Raw genomic sequence first — 19925 nt, forward strand, 5'->3', positions numbered from 1 at the left:
TTGATATCTAACCCCCTTTTTGATACCTCCTAATTATGTGACTGTGGGAAAATCTTTTAACTACCTCAGTTTCCTCATCTGTCAAATGAGACTAAGATAAATATGTAAAGCTCTTTGCTAATTTTCAAGCATCATTTCAGTGTCCTTTATTACTAATGCTAAATCTCAGTTACTCTTAAAATGTGAAAAAAATTAATGCTAGTGACATATAGGTATAGATATATATTCCTAAAACCAGGCACCAAAAAAGGATTGGTAATGAGGCTTTTATCAATGAACTATGCCTTCCTGTATTCTTTAAACTATCTTCTTTATAAATCAGTATCATGGAAATAATGGCAATAATGATGAATGATGAAGGTATTGATGATTACAATGATTAATGATTATAGCAATATTCCTGCCTCATACCAAGTGAATTATTCTTTTAATGCCTCTTGCTCAGTAGAATTTCACCTTCTGGTTTATCCTTGTATCATGACCATGGTTACTGATTAATGTGGAATCTGTTTTTAATTCAATATGAGAGAAAGAAATCATCTTGTTCTTACTGTGGTTTTTTTTGTTGTTGTTGTTGCCAACTTAGAAGAATTAGGAATCAAAAGCATACTTTCACAGATCCCTTGGCAAAATCTAAAGAATAATTTTCTTCACAAACAAGAATTAATTTATTCTTAATCCATTTCACTAAGGACCCCAAATGTCTGTAAGCAACAAGTTGACAGCCTAAGTCATCTACCAAAGCTAGTAGTGAATGAATAAATTGAATGAATGAATGAATGAATGTATATATGAATGAATGAATCTGTTAAACACTTAATATTTTCCAGGAACTATGCCAAGTGCTGGGGTGTACAAATACAGAAGCAAGAAAAGTGTAGGACTTGGGCATCAGTGCTAATTAGAACAATTAGGTAAATTAAGTTATCAGTGTAAATGGCAGGTTGCACAGTGGATAGAGATCTGGACCTTAAGTCAGGAAGACCTATCTTCATGAGTTCAAATATTTCCTCAGACAGTTACTAGATATATAACCCAGTTACTTAACCCAGTTTACCTCAGTTTCTTCATCTATAAAATGAGTTAGAAATGAAAATGTCAAACCACTTTAGTATCTTTGGCAAGGAAATTTCAATGGGATCATGAAGAGTCAGACATAACAATAAAGGACTGGCTACTTTGTATGTATTGTGTGTAATCAGTCTCATTGTTTAACAGTTACATCTATATTAGTTTAGAAATCTGTGGTTTTATCTATGTGAATGCTCCCTCCTTACAGATGAAAATGGAAATGTGACTGTGCAGTTTTTATATCCTTGATGAAATTGGTGATACTTCTCAATCATCCAGGCAAAAATGTAGCCTCTTTTGCTTCAGGATTATAGATCTAGAAATGTAACATTCCTCATAGGCCATCTAATTCAACATTTTCACTTTAGAAATGAAGAAACTGAAATCCATGGAGGAAGATAAGTGATTAGGAAACCAGATCCTATGACTCCGGGACCAGATCTCTTTTCATACATACTCTAAGCCCTGAGTCGCCAGTCATTCTTCATATAGGCCTATTTTAGTCAACAGAACAGTAGGTAAAGAGTGAGTAAGATACAACAGAACTGTCACTTGGGGCAAAAAATACATGGGGGAGGGATAATAACATCATTACATTCTTTAAAAATATCACTCATTGTTGCTCTTTTATGAAAGAAAAGATAGCACGTATGGCTTACGACAATTGAGATCTCTGCAGTAAATTAATGCAACAATAATGCAATAATGATCTTTATAGGTCAGAGATTCCTAGAATTGATTCTATGTTCCATGAGCATTACAACTTTCTCCTCCATTCTTCAGATTTTCTCTCAGGCCTCCGGTCCTTCCTCTAATGAGAATAAGACTGCCTATATTGTATATAAGAAGAAAGATCATCTAAGTTACTTCTCCTCTGGATCTAGAGTCTCTATATTGATCACTCAGCATCATAGGACTTTGTGTGTGGCCAAGAGACAGAATAAAATTCTTTTGGAGTCATCAATCAGCAGGAGAAGTACTTCAGGAAGGAGAGTCAACAGCCTTCCTAAACTCCTCACAGTGCATAATGGGGATCCTGGTGATTATTCTGAGCTAACATTTAGTAATGATGACAGTCTCTGGAACTGGTCTAAAATTTCATTGATTAGGAAACATTTACTTAATATTAATGGGAAAGTAATGTGTAAAGTACTTCTTTCTCAAAAAAAAGTACTAATATATCCTCCTCCTTTTCCCATTCTTGGATTTTTAATAGAACAGCCACTCTACATGAAATGCATACTCAGTGGCCATTACCAAATTAGAATCCCATAGCCTGATATTCCTTAGATCCTCTTCCAAAACAGTAGGTGCACTTCCAAAGTAAGAGTCATTCTGGAATGGCCATGAGTCCTTCATTCTCAATCGTGTCATTGACCTAGAAAATAATAGTTCCTAAATCCAATACCAATAATTCCCAGACCTGGATTTAGGAAAGTATATTCCTATACAAATATTCTCAAGATATTATTAAATTATATTAAAAGCAAGTTTAATTTACTTTTAACTCATTTTAATATAGAAATAAGCCTATATCACTCTAAGGATTAGTTTAGGTGTATCTTTTGAGTCATTATATACATGTTGTAGAGGAGGAGATATCAAAAGATTAAATAACCCAAAGGGTTTGAAATCACTGTTGTATGCAATTGATAAGTAGGTATCTCTGCAATCTTCTATGGACTGTCACCTCTTTAAAGAAAACCATTAGTTTACCCTTAAAATCTAACAAAACTTCTTTTTTAATTTAATCCTCTCTGATAATTATTTCATATAATCTGTATTCACTTCATATTCGGCATATACCTTGATATATAGACAAAATATTTACCTGTTTGTTAGATTGTGAGATCCTTGAGGGGTTATGGTCTTTTGCCTCTTTTATTGTATCATCAGCTCTTAGCACAGTGCCTGGTATATATCAAGGTACTTAATATTTAATCTATCAATCAGTATTTAATTATTGTATAAGTTGGGGAGGTGTAGTGAAATAGAATAATGAACTGAGGAAACCTATTACTTATTGAAATGAGAGAATGTAAACTGAGGGTAAAGCTTCCTCAGAGGGGAGAGAAGCTTTAAGGTAGGAAGATAGAGACAGGATAGAAGTTTTAGATACCACGAGGGGGATGATGGAGTCAAATTAGAGATATGAGGTGGCAGGAATGAGTCTTTATTAATTTTCCATGAGCCACAGCTAAGCTCTGATCAAAGGACCCTTCCGAAGGCTTTTACCAGTCCAGAGATCCACATTTAATACCACACAGGTCAGAGAGATGATAGAAAAAGATTAAAGATGGAGCTTGGCCAAGCTCCTGCCAGGGCAGCCATCAGCTAGCCTGAAAGAGAGAGAGAGAGAGAGGCGGAGCTTGTTGGGCTATATATAATCTTTGATATGCAAATATACACAGTACATAGGGATGATTCTCATTGGTTAATGACAAGGTATAGGTGTGGTTTCTCTTAACCAGGTGAGCACAAAGAAACCTGTGTTCCCGCCTAACCTGGGGGAAGCTGGGGTCAAGGGTCAGAGGCTTTCCCAGCCATGTGCAAGACTGAGCATGCTCTCTTCTAAGGCAATCTGTACATACTGTTTCCCTTGCCCATAGCTAGGGGTGGACTGCTACAGAGGGCAAACTGTTTCTTTTACAATGACTGCTGTTCTCTGGCTTGTGACTAGAGAGCTGCTACAAGAACCTAATGCTGCTTATTTGTAATGGAGGTAGAACAGGGATACTGGTACACAAGGGACTGCTGCCACACAGAGATGCTGGTTCACAGGGGAATTGCTTTGGGGTTTACTCTGGGGTCTGCCTACTGATCCCTACTGATGGCTGATGGATCAATCTGTTTCCTAACCTCTTTCCTCCCTCACTCTCTCCCTTAACCAATCCTCTTCCACCTGCCACCCTCTCCTCCCAATTCTTCCCTCCCCCCTGAGTGAACTATAATAGATACTAATTTTCTTTCTCAGGTAAGGGGTTTATTGTGATAACAGGATGGGAAACTGAGGTAAGGGGGATGAGGATTTCCCTAATCTAATTGAGGTAAAATTGAGGGTTTGGGAAGTCACAAGTGTCACTCTTAGACAGTTAGGGAGATGGAGGACAGCAGCCCTTTCAAAATCTTCTTTCTTCTTCTTCACAAAATTCAGCAAGGTCTCTCAGCTTAACCCCAGAAAGAAGCAAAGTTCAAAGTCTCTCAGTTTCTTCTGGCCAGCTCAACTCTCAAATAGACCACCAACTCAAAAACCAAGGTTTTCCTTCTTGTCAACTTCAACTGTCCAAAGCCAGAGAAAACCCCCAAAACCAAGTCAGCTCACCAGAGTATTTCAGTCAGCTTTTCCGACCTCCAGAGAGAGAGTGACTCCAAGACAAGACCCCTGTCAGCTCAAACTGCCAACTCCTAGAAACATTCCATTTGGAACTCTGGTTCTTGATTGACAGATGATCTTCAGCTCTGGTTTCTGCATCTTGTCTTATAAGTTCTTTCTCTCCCCATGCCTCTATTACAGTAAGTAGCTTGTTGGTACCTATATTATTATAATGATACTCACAGTCAGAAATAAATTATTTCTGAGCTTGGAATTTGGCTGGAAGATATGATTTTCTGAGTTACCCAATGTCTGGGAGAGTAGCACTAAAATTCCTCTTCCCAACCCCCACCCCCACCAGCCTTAGATAAAGGAAACAGATTGCTTTGCAACTGTCTAATGCTATTTTCATGTAGTACAAATAATAGTTATTTGGGTGTCTGACCCCACTCCCATACTATGAGCTCTAAAGGGGCAGAGATCATTGCTTATTTAAACACTGTGCCCACAGAATTTCTTTCAGTGTGTAACATAATAAGCATTTAATAAAGACTGGATGAATGAATGAATAAATGGATGAGTGGGAGACCCATAAAGTAAGATGGTATGCTTGCAACCCTTGAAAGAAAAAAGCTGTCCAATAAGAATTTAGGTAGAAGGACCTGGCCTTTTATTATATTAATTCCTTTGCCATCTATGAAATTCTTTGGATTTTATACACCAAATACTGAACTTTCAATAGAGCCTAATAAAATCCTGTTTGAGAGCAACAAGATGATAGGTAAGAAAGATAGCATTGCATAGTGAAATGGGCCCTAGACTTGGAATCAGAAGACATGGATTTAAAACCTACCTAAGGAACTTACTAGCTGGAACCGGGCCCAAAGGCCATCAAACTATGCATGCCCTCTGACCCACTACTAGGTCTGTATCTCAAAGAGATCAAAAATAGGGGGAATGGATCTACCTGTGCCAAAATATTTACAGCAGCTCTTCATGTGGTGGCAAATAACTGGAAACTGAAGGGATGCCCATCAGTTGCAGAATCACTGAATAAGTTGTGGTATATGGTTGTAATGGAATACTATTGTACCATAAGATATTACTAATAGGATAGTCACACACACACACACACACACACACACACACACACACACCCTGGAAAAACTTATATGAAGTGATGCAAAGTGAAGTAATCAGAATCAGGAGAAAATTGTATATAGTAATAGTAATAATGTATGATAATCAACTGTGAATCATTTAATATTTGAAAACTTGCTTTGCTGATAATGGTTTAATCCTTTACAGTTGATCATTGTACTATATACATTGCCCTCCTGGTTCTTCTCAATTCTATTTGATTCAGTTTTTATAAATTTCCATGTTTTTCTGGGAACTCATCCTAGTCATCATTTCTTATGGCCCAATAGTATTTCATTATACCCATATAACATTACTTCTTTACCTGTTCCCCAAATGATAGACAATCTCTCAATTTCCAATTATTTGCCACTACTAAAAGATCCACTAAAAATATTTTGGTATACATAGTTCCTTTTACTTTACCTCAAGTCTCTTTGTAATACAGACTCAAGAATAGTATTATTGGGTCAAAGTATATTTATAGTTTTATGACCCTTTGATCCTGGGTTCCATATTCCTTCCCATAATAGTAGTATTAGTTCACAGTACCACCAACAGTGTATTAGTGTCCCAGTTTTCCCACATTTGATAGGAGTGAGGTAGTATTTCAGAATTCTTTTAATTTGCATTTCTCTAATCAATAGTGATTTGGAATGTTTTTTCGTAGGAATAGGGACAATTTTAATTTCTTCCTCTGACAACTACCTTTTCATACCCACCCTTTGGCTATTTTTCAATTGTATTCTCATGAATTTGACTTAATTCTTTTTATATCTGAGAAATTAGCCTTTTGTCAGAGACACTATAAATTGTTTCCCCAAATTTGTTGTTTCACTTTTAATTTTGATTGCATTGTTTTTGTTTGTATAAAACCTTTTAAATTAGTAGAACCAAAATTATCCATTTAATTTTTCATAATGTTCTCTTTGTATTATTTAATCATAAATTCTTTCCTCATTCATAAGTATGACAGGTAAGCTTTTTTATGTTCCCATAATTTGTTTAGGTTATCAACCTTTATTCCTAGATGAAGTAACCATTTTGACTTTATCCTAGTATATGGTGTGAGATGTTGATCTAAGTCTAGTTTCTGTCATGCTTTTTTCCAGTTTTCCTAGTAGTTTTTGTGAAATAATGATTTTTTCCCAAAAAGCTTGGATCTTTGGATTTATTGAACTCTAAATATCTCTGGAAATTGAATGCTGTGTGTTGAATACCTAATCTATTCCACTGATTCACTACTCTATTTCTTAGCCAGTATTAGATTATTACAGTTATCATTTTAAATTGTAATTTGAGAACTAGTTTAACTAGGTCCCCTTCCTTCATATTTTTTGTATTAATTCTCTTTATATTTTTGGCCTTTTTCCCCTTCCAGTTGAATTCTGTGGTCATGTTTAATAGTTCTATGAAATAATTTTGGGTAGTTTGATTAAGGTGGCATTTAATAGGTCAATTAATTTAGGTAGGATTGTCATTTTCATTATATTGGCTTAATGTAACCATGAGTAATTAATATTTTTCCAATTATTTAAGTCTGACTTTATTTGTGTGAAGAGTGTTTTTATTTGTGTTTGTATAGTTACTGGGTTTGTTTTGGTAAGTAAACTCTCAGGTACTTTATATTGTCTAGAGTTATCCTGAATGGAGTTTCTTTTTCTATCTTGGAATGTTGAGTGAAGCATGCCATTCTTCGCTTTATTTCCTCCAGTATAAATGATAGGCGTCTTCTTTCACAGCATGATGAACACAGAAATATGTTTTGAATGATAACACAGGTACATCATGTCACATGATCTACCATCTTAGGGGTAAGGGGAGATGGGAGGAAAAAAAGAGAAACATCTAAATGTGAGGAAATTATTATTAAAAATTGTATCAATGTCTAGTCTGACAAAAAAAATTAAGAGACCAGGGAAAAGGAAACTTACTATCTGTGTGCCCATGAGCACGTTTTTCCTTTGGCCTTGGTTTGCCCATCTGTAAAATGAAGATAATAATGTTTGAACTGCCTACCTCACAGTGTTGTAAGAAAAATACCTTTCAAACTTTTATAAACATAGGTGATTATTGCAGAGTGCTTTTCTGCTAGCTCATAGAATCTCTTGAGTTGGATAAAAGCTAAGAATCCACCTAGCCTAATCTATACCTGGCAAAGAAAACAGTCAATAATATAACAAATTAACGGTCAACTATTTTGTTTAAAAACTTCCAGTGAAAGAAAATCCCCTTCTCCTTAGAGCAATTTGTTCCATTTTCTAAAAACCCTTCCCTTTCATCTTAGAATCAGTACTGTGCATTGGTTCCAAGGCAGAAGAGTGGCAACGGCTGGGAAATGGAGGTTGTGACTTACCTAGGATGACAAAGCTAGGAAGTGTCTAAAGCCAGATTTGACCCCAGGACTTCTTGTTCCATTGCCCAACCTTTCAGTACTTGGAGCCATCTACTTGCCCCTTTCTCTGTTCCATTTTTGAATAATGTTAATTGTTAATAATTTTCACTTACATCTAACCTATACCTGACTTTTTGCAACTTCTAGCCTAGTTCTAGTTCCTGAAGTCCAAGACTAAATCTGTTGTTATTCAAATAGTTGGAGAAAAGTGCCAGTTCCTTAAACTGATCTTCATATGATATGAATTAAAAGTCCTTTGCCATCACCATTGCCCTTCTTTATACCCTTCCATTTTATCAATGTTCTTCCTAAAAGTTTGATTCTCAGAACTAGATATAATCAAAATATGGTCTAACCAGTACAGTGGAACTGTCACTCTTTTAGTCCTGAAAACTGTTTATTCTCTCAAAGGACTCTGATTACATTATCATTTGGGAGTTTTATATCATGCTGCTGACTCACAATGAGTTTTCAGTTTGAAGTGCAACAATGACAGCTCAATAGGAGACCTGAAGAAACTGTTTGAGGCTCAGACTGGCACCCATCGAAACAAGATTGTCCTGAAGAAATGGTACACTATCTTCAAGGACCATGACCCTGGGGGACTCTGAGATACATGATGGAATGAACCTGTAGCTTTATTACCACTAGGGCCAGTAAAACCCCCAGAAATAATATCAGGAATGCCATTACCATCCTAGAAAAGCTTCTACAGGTAGTGCAGTGTCTTATAGAATGTGTTCTAAAAACTGCTATTCCAGGCACTGAATGAAATTAGAGAGGAGAAAATTGAGTCTGAAAAAGAGAAGAGTAATTTAGAAATTGGCTTCACATTTTAAAGTTTAGTTTGAAAGTTATTGTTGTTTTCTGAGAAAGGGATTATTACATTGCATTCTTCTTAAAAAGGTCTACTTCAAAAGGAGCATGCATATGATGTCAATATTGTCAGGGCTATTTAGACTTCCATAAAAATCTGTTGTCCATCTCTAGCTGCAAAAAGAAAGACTAAATTAATTCTGATCAAGACTTTTTAAAACCATCAGACAATGTGGGGGCTCAGTGAAGAAAAAAAACTATCTAAGCTACTTGTATTTTATCAAAATCTAGTGTTTAAGGTTGTTGTTCTCCCTGAATAAACTACATCATTTTTCAGGAGTTAAACATTGTTATTATTCCATGATACTGTCAGATGGAATGAAAAAAAATTGGAGGCTCTCTTCTGTAATGATTCTGTAATAAAACAAGGTTGAGGATGGCATTTTCAGGTTCTATTTCTATCACTTGGAATTCATTTAACTCTAAATGTTCAAGGTAGTCATTAAGTGATTGCTTCTTTTAGATATGATTATTCCTATTAATTAAATTTTTCATCTAATCAATGGAAAATCTACTGGCTTATGATTTAACTCTGCAAAACTGTTTAATTATACTTTTCATATGTATTTCTTAAATATAATAATACTTATTATACTTGGGACCCTAATTTGCTTAGCTACTTTGCTGGCTAGAACTCATGGCTCTTTGGTTTTTATCTTTGTCAGAGAATTTCTTGAAATTATCTTGAAACTGGACAGTCCAAAACTACTTCTACCCATCATTTTGACCACAACCTTAGCTACATGGGAAGCAGTATGGTATAATGAAAAGAATGATAGATTCAAAGTAAGAATAACTGAATTGAAATAATTTCCTGATTTTTAAAATGTTTGCAGAATTGATTGGTCAAGTACTGAAAAGCAAAATGATATATTAGAAGTTATTTAAATAATTCTTTTATTCATTTTTGCAAAGTATTAAGCACGTATTTTGCATTATTGCCATGCTATGCATGAAAGAGATGTAGGCATAACCAGGAAATAGTTTCTACCCTCATGGAGCTTAACCATCTAGAGGAAGAGTCATGAAACAAACAATTATATCTATTAAAAAGAAAACTATAAAAATTACTACAATACTTCCCAAAATGGATAACGTTTTGAATTGATGTGTACATAATTTCAACTGGTTCTGAATGTGACTACCCATGAGTTGCTGTGACAAAAAATATACATCATCTAGTATCAAAATTTTATCCCCTGGGCTTTAGACTTTACTAATTAGGAGTCCGTTTACCAAGGCATTGTCTCCTTCTTTTAGAATGTTCCTGATGTTCTTCTTTACATCAGCTTTAATCTCTTGTTTAATCTCTCCAGATTACCAAAATCCCTAGACCGCATGCAGGTCTCATAGCCTGAAATGGAAGACTGGCTACATTCCACACCTGAAATTGTTTTCTTCTCTCTGTTGCTACTGCCTTGTCTAAGTACCCCTTCCTAGCACTCACTTCTTACTTTCCCTTCTATTCTCTATTTCTAGACTCCAGAGCATGAGTAAATTATCCATGGTATATTTCAAGAGAATGAATGTACATACAATATATGTGAGTGAACCACAGAGAAAGATAACTTAAAAAAGTATCTATAAAAGAAGTCCTACAACATGGTATCATGGATAGGTCAGGCCAACAAGAACTGAGTGCAAGCCTTGCCTAGATGCTGACTATAAGAGCATGAGCAAGTCAATGAATGTCTCAGTGCTATAGGCAGTAATTTAGCTAGAATTTAGCTAATTACTAATTTAGCTAAAATTGTCACCAGAAGGTGCTGGTAAAGCAAGTTTCTTACCAGGAAACTCTACTCCTATAAAATCACCAGCCAAGTCCCTGAGGCCTATAACACTGGTGCAACTGGTGGTACAGTAGCTAGAGCCTTGGGCATAGAATCAAGAAGACAAGTTCAAATCTGACCTCAGATACTTACTAGCTGTGTGATCTTGGGTAAGCCATATAATCTTGTAGGAGTAAAAATGAAAAAAATTTTCCATTTGCACAATTTCTACCTGTCTCAGTTTCCTCATCTATAAAATGGGGAATAATAGCACCTGCTTGATGGTTTTATTATGAGAATCAATTAATATAACAAGTGTAAAGTGATTTCTAAACTTTAAATAGCTCTATAAATCCTGGCCATTTTTACATGCTATACAAGTAGTTATGGCACAAATATACATATATGAAGAAAATCTAGCCTGTTACATATTTATCAGTATCCAAGTTTTCTAAAATAATCTTGAAGTGAAATTCACCATTCTTAGCATGAACCATGTCTCTCTCTGGGCAGGAGCCCTACATCCTCACTCAGGGATGCTCCTGATGTAACTCTATAAGTATTAATGATAACAGAAACTTAGAGTTTTTGCTTCATTACCATAGTTGTAAAAAACCCAGGGTCATCTCCATGCTATGATGAGACATCAGATCAGCTTTTCTGAAAATACAATGTGTTAGAGGAATGAAGTGCTGTCCAAGGTCCTGGGAAGAAAATACACCCATTTTTTTTCCTATTCATTTACTCTACATACACATGGCTATTGTTTGATATACAAAAAAGTGAAGGACAGAAAATCACAAATCATTTCATCATGTTGATACACTGAGAAAAGTTATAAAAGTTAACTTTAAAAAGATTCACTTTCATGTTGAATCATGCATTTGCATTATCTCTTTTTTGTTTGTTTTTTTATTATATAGGAAGAGGACTGTTCTTAATTTTTTACCACTTATTAATAATTACAGCCTAGATTAAAGGTGAATAATGAAAGGATCCACTTGCCAAAATTTAAAATGAGCTCCAACTTTGAATGTTAATAACTCATGTTTCTATAATATTTTAAGATGTAAATTGTTTTCTTTACATTTAGTTTGTACAGGAGGCAGTTCAAATATTACTACCTATGTTTTAAAGAAAAGAAAACTGAGATTCAGAAAAGTAAAGCAAATTCATTAACTTCAAAGACTTCATTAACCCACAGAACTCTTTGGATTCCATTCCTTCTTACCCAGCTGTGTGAATTTATATATCTTCTTCCATGTGTCAGGGAGGTTTGTCTTGTCTGCATGATTATAGGGGAGACTTATGGGAAGAGGGAAAGAACTAAGGTACCTGCCTGACCCAGTAGGATCCTGAAAGAGGTACTGCTGAGTGTCAATTTGATAAGCAGTTTCTAAGATCTTCATCCCTTATTCACAAAAACAATATCCAAGGGAGATAGCAGTTTCCTCATAGATGGGATTGATGTGTCTGCTTCCCTGATCATTACTTTCCCTCTTCGTTAAAATTCTGTTATACGTTTCCTTTAGTAGGTCTTAGTATTTCTGGGGACTTGGAGATAAGAGTGGGGTATGGTGAGCGCCACCAGACTTTGAATGTCCCTTGGAGAGAGGAGGAGGGTGTACTGAGACAGAATGTCCCTGGAAAATTGGTTTCTTCATGAATTTTTTCAATGTTCTTCCCCTAAGACTTTCCCAATTGAAGTGATATTTCAAATGATAAAAGAAGGAAAGAACAAACCAGTTAAAGTCAAAGAAATTTGCACCTCTGAGAGTTAAATTTGAGGGGTTTATTGTGAAATATTTTACCTGTCTAATTTGAATTGTAAGCCCCAAGGCAGAAACCAAGCTTTCTTATATGGCTTATGCAATGCTGAATTTGCTGTCAGCATTCAAGTAATAAATAATAATAATGGCACACAAAAAGCCAGGAAATGCAAAAGTTAAGGCTTTCATTGTATTGTTAACTCATCCAAATTGCACATATGTAATCTTCTTCAATATCTGGATAAACTTGGGAGTATCATTTTATTATGTGAAAAATGTGCAGGAGAGGCCAGTTGACATCACCATGAAAACCTATATTTTTAATGTCTGACTTCAATATCTACTCAGGCTTGAGCCTTTCACAATAAATCAACAGCTTTGTACATCTAAAGAAAATAATCTGGCCTCAGTATATGAAGATAAGACTGCTTATTTACCTAAAATAGAGAATTTAAATGTGAAATAAAAAGAATCCTGTATTTGGGAGATAGGTGAGGAGTCCATGGCTATAAAACAAAGTGATACTGACCAGTCTAAATTTCTGAAACCACTATATGAAGATGATTGTCATTACCTCATGCCAATTTAGAACACCATGTAGTTTAATTCAATATGCTTTTATTAAGCATCGAGTTAGCAACAGTTAAAGCTTTAGGGCTGATGTCATGAAGACCCAAGTTCAAATCTATTGGCTGTGTGATCCTGGGCAAGTTATTTAACTTCTACTTCTGTTTCTTTATCTGTAAAATTTGGGTAATAAAAGTAACTACCTATTAAGTTTACCAGATGAGATAATATAGGCAAACTGCTCAATACAGTGCCTGGCACATAGTAAATAATGAATATTGTTTTCTTCCTTTATTCTTGTCAGTATTAATCAGGCACTAGTGAAGCAAATATTAAATATGACATTGTTTCTGCCTTCAAGGAACTTAAAATATAGTAGAGGAGAAAAAGCATAAAGACAGAAGTATTATAAACTAGGGTGTATAATGTACAAAGAAAGGGTAGAAACAAAAGATCAAGATAACAAGAGAGAGTTCACCTTTAACTGAAAGATGAGAAGAGGTTCTAAAGAGACTTATATATAACTATGAGTTGATTGCCAGACATCAGTTTTTTAAAATGAGACTCCTCTCTGAGTTATCTTGTTTATCAGATGATGCTATATGGCATTAATTTTAAACTTTGTATGAAAAAGTTGAAGAAAACTTTTTCTGAATTGTAGAGTATTAAGCACTTCTAAATGGTTCCCTATTTTCTGGGCTAAATGCATTGAAAAAGGATAAAACCAATTAATGTTGTTAATAAAATGATTTGGAATGATGTTCTAGGGTTTGAGGTTGCTGAAATAAAGAGACAACATCACCCACACTCGAATAAACTTGTTATAGTGGAAAAATCACTCAATCTAGGATTGAGAGGACTATCTAAGTAGCTATATCAGCCAAGGCAAATTGCTTAACCTTTAAGAGTCTTAGTTTTCTCACCTTAAAATGTTGCAAACTTTAGTGTAGTATATAAATAAAATGCAACACATAGGGAAATCCTGAAAAAAGGAAAGGATTTTTTTTATCAAGTAAGACTGCCTGTTGAATCCATTATATCCCTGTGGATGGCATGAGTAAAAAGCATGAAGAATAAAAGATAAACATGAGCTCTGGAAATGAAAGTAGCATAGTTCAGGTAGATTGTGGAATAAGCGAAGAAGGGATAGTATGAGATATGGATGGAAATGTAGATAAGTTAGACAAGGGACAAAATACCAGGAGGAGTACATTTCAAAGGGAGATAAGGAATTCTAAGTTTTCTAAGTTTGAGTTGCTGATGATGGCTATAATTAACAGACCACAGTAGACATTTCACATAGGTAAAAAACCATGAATCTTGTCTGCAGGCACAGAATATATTAACATTAACTACTAAATGGCCTAAGCTTTTAAGTATTGTGCAGTGAAATTCATCACATCATTTCAATTTTTTAACTTCTGCTAAATGGGTAATTTCTGAAAACCAAGAAACCATGTTATTATGAAATAACCCTTATCAGTATACTTATTAATATAATGACCCATTAAAGAGGGCTTGTTTTAAACAGTCATTTATACTTTTTGACATTTTCTGTCATATTAAAGTAGTAATTATCTAATTAACCTAAAGTCCTAAAACCACACATGGTTTTCCTGAGAGTTACAAAACCAGACTGTCTAGTTTGTCTATTTCTGAGGATCCCTCTATAGGGTCAGAATTACCTTCTGCATCCCTATACTCTTCCCCTCGCCTACAAACACATTCAATGAAAATGTTTCTTCTGAACATGGATTTCAAGAAGATGGCAGCCGACAGTCCCACAGTGCCACCACCTTAACTCCTTTCCAAGTCAAGTGGCATGACTCAAGGACTTGGCACAGAGAGAAAAGAAACATCTGAGCTGAGCTCCATTTTTCCTTTTTTTAGAGCAAGAAATGAATAAGACCATTGAAATAGTCATGTTTTTGTGTCAGTTCCAGTGTGTCAATATGCTCTTCTGTAGTTCTAAATTATGAATATACAAATATCATCTTTGGGTATGTATTCATGAAATAGAAAACCTGATAGAGTGAAGAAGTGAACTGAATCCAGGTTAGGAAGGGTTATATTCAAACCCCATCTCTAGCACATACTAGCTGTGTGATCAAAGGGAAATTTACCTTCTCTGAAAATACAGCATATAATTCAGAGGCTCTAATGACATAATATATTGTGCATAAAAGAAATCACCTTGAAAAAACTAGATAAATTAGGTAACTGGATGGTATGGTAGAGAGGAATCAAACTTTGAACCATCCAAAATCACAAGTATGACTAGACCCAGACTGAAATATAACTGAGAAATGTTGAACAAAATGAATAAAAGTACAACGCAACATTTTGTTGTTCAGTCACGTCCAAATCTTTGTGACCCCAGGGGCCATACCATCCATGGGGTTTTCTTGGCAAAGATACTGGAATGGTTTGTCATTTCTTTCTACAGTGAATCAAGGAAAACAGAACTTATCCAAGTCACACAGCTAGTGAGTGTCTGATTCCAGGCTCAGTGCTCGACCCACTGAGTGACCTACCTGCTTCCTACAAGACAAGAGAGGCAATATTAATGTGTGGGGTTTGAAGTCTATATGCAGCTGCTGGGATCTGTTTCTATTTACGTTTGACACCACCAGCATAGTAGATGGAGTGAGGGACTTGGAATTAATAAGATCTGAGTTCAAATCTTTCCTCAGGTAAAAATTTAGTTGTATCATCCTGGGCAAATTACTTAACCTCTTTCAATCTGAGTTTCCTCTTCTATAAAATGAGGATAATAATGACACCTACCTCTCTGGATTGTTGTGGAGGTTGAATAAGATAACCTGCATAAAATCCTTTGCAATCCTTGATATCCTTTATAAATGCTATCATCATCATTATTATCATTATATAAATGTCAGGTTTCATATCTTTCTTACTTTCTATCATTTCTGACTTCTATTATACTTTGCTTGCTTAACCTTATTTATAAACTGAAGAACAGTATAAAATGTCTTCTGTAATCATAGACTTACCTGAATGGTAAAATCCCATTATAAAGCAGTTAACTATTCTTCTAATTCTAATCATTTAAAGGTCAAATCATATTCCGGGTGTATGGATTAACTACAGTGAGCATCCGTTTCATTTTGACCTAGAAAGCAGTTACATAGATGCAATTTATTATCTACACCACCATTAAAAAGATAAAAACATATATGAAGTACATACTTCATTTTTATGTTTGTAAAATAAATAAATGAAGACTTTTATTCAACATTATGGGTAACAATATAGAGGAAGTTTATTGTATTCTCTGCAAACAGAATTCACTGGATGAGTTTTGAGTAAATTCATGTGCTTTGGAAATTATTGGGTTGTTTTTTATTTTGTTTTAGAAGGGGAATAGAAAAATTATTTAATATAATTTACCTTAGCTTGGTTTTCCTAATTGCTTCTAGAATCAACTACAGACTACTCTGTTGGGCACATAAAAGCTTTCACAACCTATTCCTAATCTACCTTTCCAGTCTTATAATTTCTAATCTCTGTCATTCTCTTTCTTGTACTGTTCAGTTCAATCAGATTTACCATCTTTCTGTTCTTCACACATGACCCACTATTTCCTAGCCTTAGACAAGTTATCCCCCTTTCCTAAAATCTACTATCTTTTCACTTTGTCTACTTCAAAACTCAGATCAAAATAACACCCCCAAATGAAAATTTCCCTGATGGCCAAATTCCTAGAAGCCTTACTGACCAAATTCTCTCATATTTTATTTTGGGTGTATGTATACATATATGTAATTTTATGTATATGTTGTTTCCCCTGGTAGAATGTAAGTTTCTTGAAGGTAGGAATTGTTTTATCTTTTTCTTTTTTTCTCCAGAATATAGTAAAGTGATTACATATATTTGGCACTTAACCCATGCTCATTAGTTGATTTTTATGTGGATTTAACCAAGTAGAATTTCTGTCATTGATGAATGATTGGAAAAAAATTTTTCTCAGGTAACTGAGGTTGGGTAACTGACTTCAGAGAGGTGCCACCAGGTCACGCCCCTGAGGGTGAGTTCCTTTCTTAGACAATAACAAAATCCAATTTGTAGCATAAGAAAAATGCTACCTCTTGGACATTTAAAATTCTGCCAACCTTCCAGTTTCAAGATGGATTTATCAGCCTTTGGGAATAAGATTCCCTTTACAAATAATAATTTCAACATCATGCCTTCCAGCTAACAGAATGTGAAATTAATCTTGACTTTACAACTATGAAGACCAACATCAGCAAAATTGTTCTTAGCACTTTTCTTTTTTATATATGTATTTACCACTAGACAATTCAGTTTGTCTCAGCCAAAATTTTGGTACTAGTCAGATCACTAAATATGATTTCACTGAAAAGGCTCCTGTTCGATCTAGTTGGAACAGGTCAGTTGCTCCCATTAGCCTAAGTCATCTAATGTCCTTTCAAAATAAACTTCTTATCCTTTTCAGATTAAGAGGATTCACTTTTTTCTATGACTGAAGAGAAGCAGAAATGCATCTATTGTTCTCATAAATATGATTTAGAACATCCATTTTAATATATATATATATATAGTTATTTATTTCTTTGTTATGACCCTTTCTCTACTTCTCTGTCTAACTAGACTGCTGTTTAGCTTTTCAATTCTCTTTGCTTTAATTGGCCCTGGGTTTCTGGATTTATTCCATCTCTTTTCTAAAGAATATTTAAGAAAAAAATTATTAAGTAAATAATGTCAGCAGAGACCAGTTTCCCTCAGAGCTTCGCAACAAATTCATTTTTCTACGTGCCCAGAAAGTTAAATTTTGATACTCCCTTCCACACAACTTTATGTAGTACTTAGGAAATGAGGCCTCTTAATTACAAACATGACCTACATAAATACAGTGAGATGTTTCCCCACTCTGTGCTATCTGCAAGGGAAGAATTAAATGTCTTTCACCCTGATATATTGCATGGCTTCACAAGACACAGTGTTTCTATTTGATTGTCAACTAAAAAAAAAAGAAAGAAAGAAGAAAGCTATTTTCAGAAAGACAGAATCTGGGTTGGAATTTATCAATCCACAAACATTTACTGTATATGTTGACAAAAATCCTACTATGAACCAGTCATTTGGTAAACTCTGGGGATAAAAAGGCAAAAATGAAACTGCCAAAATTAAAAAAAAAAATAGAAACTGCCTCCATCCTCAAGGAACTGACATTTCAGTGGGGGAGACAAATATATGTCTTTGTGAGCATACATGCATGTGTACATATCTACGAACAATATTGTATTTATTAAATTGATTATACATTTATTTTACGTTTCTATATGAACAAGGACACCATGAACATTGTGTTAAGTATTCAGTTCAAGGATTAGAAAGATATTCCTTCACTGTCAAGTGTCATGCTACCTACAGTTTTTAGTTCTTCTTGTAGGCTATTAGGAATTTGTAAAATTGCTGTTATGGGAATCTACATGATGTAGATAGATTACCAGATTGTCAGAAACTCCTCATCTAGAGTTCAAATCTAGCCTTGGGCACTTTCTAGCACTACAACCTTGAGCACGTCACTCAACCCTATTTGTCTCAGTTTTCTCAGCTATAAAATGACCCAGAAAATGGAATGACTCCAGTATTTTCATCAAGAAAACCCCAAATGGGCTCACAAAGACTCAGACATTACTGAAACAACTGAACAGCAATAAAAATATTGCTTTCCAGATGGCCTGAGAATAGAGAAGAGAGAACCTGATAGTTGCCTTCAATAATAATATTTGAATATAATTATTTGAAGTTTTCTTAATAATTATCTGGATTTTATATCTCTGTATTTTTCTATCATGGAATACATTGGTTTAGTCTTTTCAAAAATATTTTTCATCAACCACTTCAGTTTATATGTAAACATATAGTATTATATATGTCTATAGCATTATATATTTATATAGTATTGTGTATATATTTATTATATATTCAGATATAGTATATATTTATATAGAGGGTTATATATCTTTATATACAGTATTATATATATTTATACATACTATTATGTATATATTTCTATACAGTATTATATATGTACATATAGTATTATATTTATATATTATATAATTTATTCAGTATACTACTGAGTAGTGGGAAGTAATATATATGAAGACTAGTAAGTTGGGAAGGGACACAGTTTGAAGAGCTTTAAATATCATATGAAAGGATCTAGAGGCAGTCTAGTCCAATCCATTCATAACCATATATAAACAAATGTCACCTTTTCAAATCTCCCAAAAAGTGGTTATCTAGCATTTGTTGAAATACTTTTAATGAGAGGGAATACATTACTTTCCAAGTCAGTAGATTCCTTTTTTGGATAGCACTAGTTATTAGATAATTTATCCCCTTATATCAAGTCTAAATTCATCTTTTTGCATGTTATATAGGCAATAACTGGGGCTTTTCTATTATAATCATCATCATCAAAAAAAGACCATTTGAAAAGCAATATATTACAAACCCCTAAAAGCATATGAGAAGAACTAAAAATGTTGGTAGTGGGATGCTTGACAATGAAGGAATATTTTTCCAGTCCTTGAACTAAATACTTAACACAAAGTTATTTAGTAATGGTCATGGTATCATTGTTCATTTATTAAATGTTCAGTCATATTCTCTGTTGTGAATTTGGAATTGGAAAAAGAATCATAATTTAGTTATTCTGATAATAGTATTTAAAGATTCCCCTTCTTTTTCACCCTTGACAATAAAATTATTAAAAGTTTTCTTAATAATTGGCCCAGATTTTCTTCTGTGCATTTTTCTATTATGGGATGTATTTGCCCCCTTGGTATATATTGATTTAATCTTTTCTAAAATATTTTTCATTAACACTTCAGTTGGTTAATCATGTTTTTGTTGAAAAATTATAAATTAGAGGTATAAATCATGTAAAAATATAATTAATCATTTGTTAAAGCTAATAATTCCTGAATTGAAATTATTTCCTAAATAAAAATCTAACTTTAAAAATATTC

General features: G+C 34.3%; 1 protein-coding gene and 1 long non-coding RNA gene across 4 annotated transcripts in view; one reads left to right on the plus strand and one right to left on the minus strand.

Moving 5' to 3' along the window:
• The window catches only part of KCNB2 (potassium voltage-gated channel subfamily B member 2), a 504753-nt gene that overhangs the window by 135237 nt on the left and 349591 nt on the right, over window positions 1-19925 (plus strand). The window lies entirely within an intron of this gene.
• Window positions 3229-4483, minus strand: LOC130458422 (uncharacterized). Its single transcript, XR_008917748.1, has 2 exons — window positions 4394-4483; window positions 3229-3410 (listed from the first exon to the last, which is right to left on the minus strand). It is a non-coding gene; the product is annotated as an uncharacterized LOC130458422 (long non-coding RNA).

Source organism: Monodelphis domestica, chromosome 3, assembly GCF_027887165.1.
Source record: "Monodelphis domestica isolate mMonDom1 chromosome 3, mMonDom1.pri, whole genome shotgun sequence".
NCBI lineage: Eukaryota > Metazoa > Chordata > Mammalia > Didelphimorphia > Didelphidae > Monodelphis > Monodelphis domestica.